The following is a 9,402-nucleotide window of genomic DNA, read 5'->3' as shown; positions in this document are numbered from 1 at the left end:
TATTGCTATTTGCCCCTTTTAAGATAGAAACGGTTTGGGGTTCTTTGATGCAAACCTTGATGGCTCTCTGCAAGGATGTGGAAAACTAATTAATTTTTAGGTCTGCTTTTAACTTGTGTCCAGAGGACACAGTAATCCCTTTTAAATCTTGCACAGGACAGGTAGAGAAAGGAATTACAGAGAAGGACTCCATTTCTGTCATCATAGCTTAACTCACTTCCTTTCTCTGGTAGACACATTCATTGTAATTTTCTGCCCTGTGGTCCTTACACCCTGAATTCTCTGGAATTTTATCTGCAAGACATATCAGTTCAAGGCAAGGGACAAGACTGCAGAGCATTATCTCCCAGTGGAAATTCAAGCTTTGAGCTGGATTGACATATCTGTGCTCTTAAAAATGCCTTGTACCCAAACCGTGCGCAATTCAAATCCCTCAAGCTCCAGTATTTCAGTCCTGAGGAAAGTAGAACAATTTGTGCCCAGTTCTGGAGGGCTGGGGGGAGGGACTGTGCCACAAAATACACCAATTATGCACAGGACAAGCTGTTTTTCACCTGCTTGTTGAGGCATCTGCATAGGCAAATCCTTAGCTGCCATAAATTACCATGATTCCTCTTGCATCTACACAACTATCTCCATTTTCATTATGTGGATCTTTATTTTCAGGTACCGAATGCATTGCACGATTTCCTGTGTGAGGTAATTTGCATTCAGGCATGCTCCAGCTGCATGGCTTTATAATGTTTATATGCCTGTCATTATAAAATGCTGAGTGAACAATAACAGGGACTAAACAGGAGACCATAAGAGGAGAAAAGACTCAGGATGCAGTAAGTGCCTTGCACAGATATTCAATGTGTTAAACTGCTTTATTATTATTTTCAGTTATTTCTTAGCTCGGCGCAGACAGCCAGTCTGCTGCAGCAGAAAAGAAACATTCTCTCCAACAGCTGTAAGAAACTTTAAAAAATAAAGCTATGGCACAGCTGCCTTTCTTCTGCTGCAAGGGCTGAGAGATGCACTTTGAGGCTTAAGCTTTTCATTGCAGAGAAAGTAAAAAGAGGAGCCAAGGACAGTGCAGGAAAACCTCAGCATGTGCAATGAGGTTAACCCTGAAGGAAAAGGATGTTCACTAAGTCCACAGAAAGGCTCCTCGTCACCTCATCTATGTGTTCAACTTTAAAAGTGGAACAACTGATGAGAGAGGAACTGGGAGGCGAAAGTGCAGCTGTCAAAAAGACCAAGAGAAAGTAGTCCTTGTGATGAGAACAGAAAAAAAAAACAAAGGAAGAGAGAAACAGCACTAGAAAACCTTCTCTTCCTTTGTTCAGACAGTAGCTCAGAGTCTCCCTTGCTGCCAAGGTCTGAGGCCATCAAAGGAGCCTAGCCAAAACCTTTCAGGGACATCAGATGAGTTACCCTGCTGGCTGCTGGGCCTAGCTGGCGTTTTGTGCAGCCATCATTTGAAAGCCACTGACAGTGAGACATGGTGACTTGAGAAGGGTCATCATTTAGTGCTCCAAGTAGTTTTAATACTTAGGTTATGCAGTTTAGCAGAAGAAAAACATTATTAACAGCTCCGATCACACCATCTTTTGTTCTTCACTGACCTGTTCAGCCTTCTGATGAAGGGCTGGTAGCTGTCAATGCAACCCCTAAGACAAGCAAAGCTGTATTTCAGAGATATATCAGCTAGCACTCACACTTCATTGAAGAGTGCTAACCTTGAAAAACAGAGTGTTAAGGACTCAAGTATAAACTTCCATTCTTTACTACCCAAGTTGCAACATAATTTCTCTCCGATAAGTGAGAAGAAACTGCCTATATTATTCAGGGAGCCATTCACAGAGCTCAAATGGCCAGGAGCACTTTGAGATCACCAATCTCAGCCTGGGAATTACTTATATAAGGTGCTCAACATATACTTGTGAACAACAAATTCTGCAAAATATAATCATGTTTCTAAATTAAAATACACATATTTCCATAAGAAAATATAAATAAATGCAATAAATTCAAAATGGCTGAAAACTAGTGAATTCTGAATTTGAATTAGTACCATGGAGAATCAATCTAAATGACTTTAAGGCAAAAGTTTTTAAAGAAAAGTAATGCAGATTCTTTAAATAAACCTTTGGAGTCCAGTTCCAGTTGATCCTAAGAAGCGTGTTTTTGAGCAAGGTAGGTGCAGCCAGAGTTTGTCAAATTGACCTTAAACATTAATAGATATTAGAGATGGCTGAGGGACTACAAATGATGTAGGCATGGAGAGGAACATAATGTGTGCCAGTAAATGGGTTACACAGTATAACAGGTCTGTGTCTGAGCTTGGAGGTGCTTTGATTGAGCTTAGCTCAAGCTAGAACTGAAACTGGAAAGAATATTCTTATGATGGTATCTCACAGAATATGGAAGAATAGATTTTGTGTACTGGTGTAACCATGCAGCTTTCTGATCCCAGCTAGCATCCTCACATGGCATGACAGTGCACCCTATGAGCATGCCACCTTGAACCACCAGTGGTTGGAGGGGCAGAAGTGCAGCAGAGCAGTACAACAAGAGAGGTCACCATGCCTTGTGGTGCCTCCAGGCTCACTCTTCATCAGCCCACCACATTGATGTCACATGAAAAAAGTAATTCACAGTCATGCAGTGAGGCTTACTGATTATCTTTTTCTCACCCTTTAGAAATTAGGAACTCTCAAATCTAAATACAGACAGGGACAATAATTTTCCTCTCTAAGGGAAGAAAATAGAAAGAAAATAGATTTTCTATCCATCACAAAAATCTCTTCAGTGAAAGTCACATTTCTAAGTCCTGGTTTGGGATGAACTGTGGTCTTGTTTCATTTTTAGCCATCTCCACGTGTTTCACACTTTTGAGGAGATCAAAGAAAGGGTGCTGTTTTTTACCTGAAACAGGGGCTTTTACAGTGGGATGATTCTTCTCCAGTCATTCTTTTCTGAAGAAATGAGATTTGAAAAGCAGAAAAAAAAAACAGAAACTTTAACCCCAGCAACTCCAAACACTCTCTGCTTCGTAGAGTTTTCAAAGTCTGAAACCCTAACCTCACAACTGCCTTAATTCTAACGAGCCAATCAAAGACCTGACACATTCCAGATGTTCTAAGGCTTTGGAAATCAGATTCAAATTTGACAGTATCAAGCACATTTTTAAAAATAAATATGAAATGTTGCACAAATGTAGACAATTTAGTCCACTGAATTCTACTCATATCCTGTATAGACAAGTTGTTTTGCTATTCCTATCACTAATGACTTTTGTAATTGGATATGCTGTGAAATTCAGCTCTTCTTCATAGCTCCATCTATCACCAGTTTCTGTGTTCTCTTTTTGATTCCCAAATTATCTCATATTCATCTGGACTTTGTCAATGCAAAGCTGTTCTTATTACCAGCCTTTGTTGTTTCCTGACTTGATTTCAAGTCAAATCCCTTTCTTGTAAATATATATCATTAACATACTTGATTAACTTATTAAACATTGCAGCACAAGCTCATTATGCATTTGTCTGATGTGATTTAACTTCCATCTTTTAGTGAGTTCATAGCAAAAGAAAGGCTGTGCAATGCAGAGGGAGTGCAGGATATTCCATAACACTCTCTCCCTGTCAAGCAGTTGTTCAAATCCAGCCTCCTGAATAGCAGCTTTAATTATCACTGTCTGACAGTTCTGGAAGAAGAGTGCTTGGTTGCTGCCTCATAAAACCAGAAGTTGTTTGTATAAAAGCTTTGTGGCAAAAAGTGTTAAATCACAGAAAAGGTGCTTTTTTCTAATATTGAATAAAGGACCTTATTCTAACAAAGAAAACTGTTATTCCCCTTGGCTCTTCTTATATCTACTCTTTTCACTGCACTGTAGAATTTTGTGTTCATTCACTGCTGTGAACTTTCTCCTGTCTTCCCCATGCTTATCTTCTACTTATTAACTAATGCAACTCTCAGGCTGTTTATGCCACAGTTCAACCCTGGGCAAGTCATTACTTGAACACACATCCTTCTTCCAGATGCAGCCCTGCCAGCTGAAGAAGTTACCAGCCCAGCCCTGCCTCCTAGCTACCCATCCTCACCAGAGGCAATCCAGACTGAGCTGCTCTCCTGAATGCACTTGAAACCACCTGGGTTAGCAGAGATTTGCTCACAGGCCTCCTAATCAAGGACCTCTTCTTAAGGCTGAAATGGGCTGGGAAGTTCTGCCATGGGTAGCAGAGGCAGCCCAGAAGAGCGACAGCTTCTGCTGGGAATGGGATGATTAGCTCTAGGCATTGGGTAATCTGCAGGAGCTCCTTCTGTTCGCTTAGTTGTATGGAACTGATACATGTCCACACTCTTTTGGTCAGCATATTTTGCCTCTCCTTTCTGTGCACGTTTTTGTGCATTTCATGCAAAACATAATTCATCAACATGCTTGAAGTACTCCAAAAATTAAGGGTGAAAAGCACAAAAAAAGTCAAAGCATACTTATAAATTGGTATGTCAGATTCTAATAGAGAAGTGATGACAGGTGGAACTACTTCATTTTAGCCATAGAAATGTAACTACTACGTTTTAGCCAATGAACTATGTAAATAGCTGGTTTTCATGCTAAGTGTCTGTGGCAGATAAAAATTGCATCTTCCAGTGTGCCTTGAGGAAAGCTCTATATGATTGTTGAGCTGTGCATGCAGAGTGCACACCAGGCTGCAGATCACAGCAGTCCCTTCCACCTCCACTCTCTGACTAGGGAGAAGATAGGTCATGTTTGCCTTCTAGGCTGCTCTGTTTGCTTGTGCATGTGAGCTCAGTTGGGCTTGTTGTTATACTAGGGACAAGAGGAATGATCACCCTTGTCCTTCTATTTACTGCACAAAAGACATAGATCCTTGGTTTCTGGGAAGTTCATCATTTTATGATACTTGGTGTCCTGTAACAAGAAAAATCCCTAGGGGAACAAAAAGTTTTTCTATCTACCGACCACAAGAAGTTTCCCTACCATCTCTATGCTTCTCTTCATAGGTGGACAGGCTGGGTCAGAATGTAATAGTTCATGATCCTCAAGGCTTTCTGTTCATACTTCATTGGTGAAGCATCCCCAGCAGCACTTGGCCATCAGATTACCTTACAGACAGACAGTACTGGTGCCATATCATGGCAGTATTCCTGCTATATAAGTTGTTCACTGCCTGCTTTTAAAAACCCTTTTCATTATAATAAGGGAGTGAGCTCCAAGCAGAACGAAGTAAACCTGTTAAATAAGGTTTCCGATGTGGGAATTTGCAATGAAGTCAAAAGTCAAAAGTCAGCAACTGATTTTCTGAGGAAGACTGTAGAAAATGTATGTGTATGCTAGCAGGATTGGGACAAACTGCCTATATTTGTTAAGAAATGAAATTTATACCCTCCAGTAGAGATCCTTGTTTCAAGATTTACTTAGCTCCACTCCACATGATCCATAAAGAATCCAATAATTATTTTTTTTAAAGATGCTACCCAGACATTGTTTGATCAAAAAACTGAGGCGACACAGTAGAAGGTGACACTGTTCCTTTGCTCTCATAGATCAAATAGCTCTGGTGTTCCAGAAAGAAAAATTCTCTCCTTCAGAAAAATTAGTGAGGAAATGTATATGGTCTGTACTGTGTGGAAAATCAGTTTTGATGATTGCCACTGACCCTGATAGCTTTAAGCTTGCCAATCTTTGCAGCTGAGGGTTTTACAGAAGTACTTAACTAGTTTTTTAAAAAGTGTTGAGTAGTTGTATGAAAAACAGGACAACCTGACTGTGTGAGTGGCAGATTCTGTTTGCAATATGTCCTTTATAAAGAATCACACTTTCCTTTAGAACAAATGGGGGTAAAAAAACATTCTTGTGTTCATCAGACTCTTGGAGCTACATGACAACAAGCAGGAAGTCAGAAAACCATGGAAAAGGAGGGCATCATAATCCATAACACTGCATAATTAATCATTTTCTCAAAAACACAGCCTTAAAAGCCTTGAAGTGTTTATAAGCTTCCAGTGGTCTATTAATAAAATAGTCAAAATGGAAATTAACTCTTGAAAATATGATGGGAGTTAAAATGAAATTTTCCACGGGATAAAATTATTCCAAAGGTATGCATCTCTTTGTTTCCTGTTACTTAGAAAGAATCAATGAAAAAAATCTGACTTTTGATTTCAACTGAAGGTACGTGCAGTAGTGTATGGGATAGTAATTAGCTCTACAGAGCAAGGAAGAATGTTAGTAAAGGAAACATATCATCTAAAAATAAAGCTGTTCCAATGGTTTAGCAGATTGGCCAAACAGCACAGTTTCTGAGGCAGGAACTAGCAGGAAATTCAAGCATTTCTCTGTGCTTCATGGTATTTTTCCATTGCCAATCACAATTTTTTTTTTAAAGAAAACCTAATTGGTTAACAATACACACTCATCATTTCACATGCCAAATACCATCTATTAGAAGAACACTAAGACAAAAAAGTAATCTGACAGAAGCAAGAAGTTGCAGATTAAACATCCAAGGTTTAATATAAGGGGCACCACAGGAAGACATTAATGTGGAACCTAATTTTGGAAATGTAATGATAATGATTATTCACCAACAGCTAATAAGAATAATCAGCATTTATATTAGTGTCTTGCCTCGTGTATGATCTAGATACAGAGAATACCACTGACAGGAATATATCTTTTAAAAATAAATAAGGAAAGTGGGGAGAAAGCAGGTCTATGCCAGGCAGGGGAGTGCTGGTAGGAACACTTCATACAGCCTCCCTCTATTTGTGATGAAGAAGACAAGGATATTTATGTGGGTGGGCTCTGAGCTTGGCGAGCTCAGCTAAAGCAGCACAGAGTGTTTTGGGAAAGCTCAGACTAATGTCTGGCTAAAGTGGAAGGAGCTGGGAGCACGTCGTCTTTATGGTCTGTTCATTTGATTTGTGCTAGGAGAACTTTTTTTCATTTTGTTTTTAGTTAATTTTTCAGCTTTCATTATGCTAACTGAATACTGAAATAGATCATATCATCGATTTGTTAGGAACATAATATTAATATTGACGTAAATTTAGATTAAATGCTGTAATAATGACGTAAAAACTCTTACTAATCTTCGGAGGGAAAAGCATGTGCATACATGTTGAGCTAGTCTAAAGGTTCAGGATGTTAGTCATTTCTAACGCTATTATTTCCTTAGAAGGCTAAAGCTTTTACATATTGATCATAGAATGACTCAGAAATTGGACTTTCAATGCAGACACAGGATTTTCACAGTGGTTTTGGGATTGATTCTGGTTGACATTAAGCCATTGTTCTTGACTCCCATACCATTCAAGTTGCCTTTAGCTAGCAGTGATGTTCCCATCCCACAGCTCCCATGCTCTGGTCACTCATCCTGTTGTGCTGGCAGCAGCTGTTCCTTACAGCTGAGGCCATAAGTGTCCATGTGGCCAGAAGGGAGTAACTCTGGGAGCCCAAGCTAGTTATAACTAACCTATCTTTGTCTCCCCTTCTCCCCCAGTTTGGTTTTATCCTGGATCAGATTTTCACTCCATACCACTGTGTGCCTTCATTAACATTTCAGGAGACACAAACGATCAGGACTGTTCCTTTGGCAGCCACCTTCAAGGCCTGTGCAGAGCCATGGCTCTGACACATGGCATCTGCTCTTCCCCTGGGAGCTGAGCTGACTGCAGGTGGCACCAGCATGGTGGTGACCTAGTTTACCAGGATCTTGGCCCAGATACAAGCTCAGTTTTCTCTCTAGAGAGAGTCTGGTTTTAATATGAGGAAGGTAAAAATGTAAATGGGGTTGTTTGTCTCAATGTAACCCTCCTAATGGGTCACAGGTCATAGTTTGGCCCAGAAAGCAGTTTCTCCCCAGGTGCCGTCTACGTATGCAGATGGTCACCAACCACCTTCTCCTGTCCTCTGAGCTAATGAGGTAGGAGACAGCTGTGGCCCTGTAAAGGTCAGCTGTATGGCAGTGCTCAGGCCAGTCAGTTGTACTGATAGAGCTCTGCAGTATGTGCTAACACAGCTAAACAGTGTATGCTCCATCAGTGGGAGCACAAGCAGTGGGACCATAAATAACACCATGTATCCGGCCAATATGTGCTCAGAGTGGTGAGACAGATTATGAGTCAACTGGTTTGATAGACATTGACATCATGACACTGGCACGAGCAAACTCTTCCACTACCTGCTGGGTAAATGCTGGGCTCTGAGCTGTCTCGTGCCATGAGAATGAGATTGAGTTATTGCATTTGTGAGCATTAATCTTGGGCTCATACCAGCTGTATAAGATCATAAGAGAGAGCCCGGAATATTCCAGCTCACTCTTTATCTTTCTCTGCTATAAAATGTGAATGATTTTTTGGAATTAAAAACAAAACAAAAAACACACTGCTGTGCTAAGACCTCTGCCAAATTACAGTTCAAAGCATATTTTTATGGCAGGGCTTAAAGTAGAAATGTGAGTAGAATCTTAATTGCAGAGCTGTTACAGGACTCACATGATCACTTGCCAATAGCTTTCATGCTGCATAGTGAAGTATCACCTTTTAGGTCTCCTTTTGCACCATTCCCTATATTTCATGTTTCTTTTTTTTACAAGACAAAATCTGTATTTTAATTTGATATGTAAATGCACGTAACCTTATTAACATGGTTACTATGATATTCTGACTCAGTTTCTTTCATTTTTTCAGCTAAACTCTGTGGAGAGAAAGGAGATTATCCCAGTTTTATTTACATATATGCAGTAATACCAGGAAGTTAACTCAATTCTGAAAGCATGCTGCAGGACAGATTATTTAAATACATCATTCATTTATTTTCCACAGTTGAAATCAGTATCATGTGAGTGGATATGAAATTGCCACAAAATGATATAATGATATAAAATAATTGGGGAGAATTCAACTGTACAATACTGCTGATTTTTATCCTCCTTTGACATGTGTACAAGAGGATGTAGTTTGATGAACAGGACACAATGTGTAATGGGAATATATTGGTTAATGGTGGCTCACAGCACATAGGGCAGCCTCACCACAGGCCTAGCTGGGTACATCAACCACCAATCTCAACGGTGTTGTACCCACACGTACTACCAGCAAATCTGGCCCCACACCTGTAGACAATGAACAGCAGTGTTAGAGCAAATACGAACAAGAATAACTCTACTAATGATCTTGAACTGAGATCACTGGTGACATAGTTCAATTACAACATTAGTTCCTGGTGTCAGAGAGGGGTTAAAATGGAATGTAATGACTCTTTAGCAGACAGATTTGGAGCAATTAGAAGTCTGAAAATGTCTCTCTATGTAACTAAAAATATAATTGCTTTTAAATAGCTAGGCTATGGAATCTTCTCTTCTTTTTTTCTTTCTTTTTCTGCAC

The sequence above is a fragment of the Gallus gallus genome, chromosome 2, assembly GCF_016699485.2.
Source record: "Gallus gallus isolate bGalGal1 chromosome 2, bGalGal1.mat.broiler.GRCg7b, whole genome shotgun sequence".
NCBI classification, from domain to species: domain Eukaryota; kingdom Metazoa; phylum Chordata; class Aves; order Galliformes; family Phasianidae; genus Gallus; species Gallus gallus.
Note: the sequence above shows the minus strand (reverse complement) of the source record.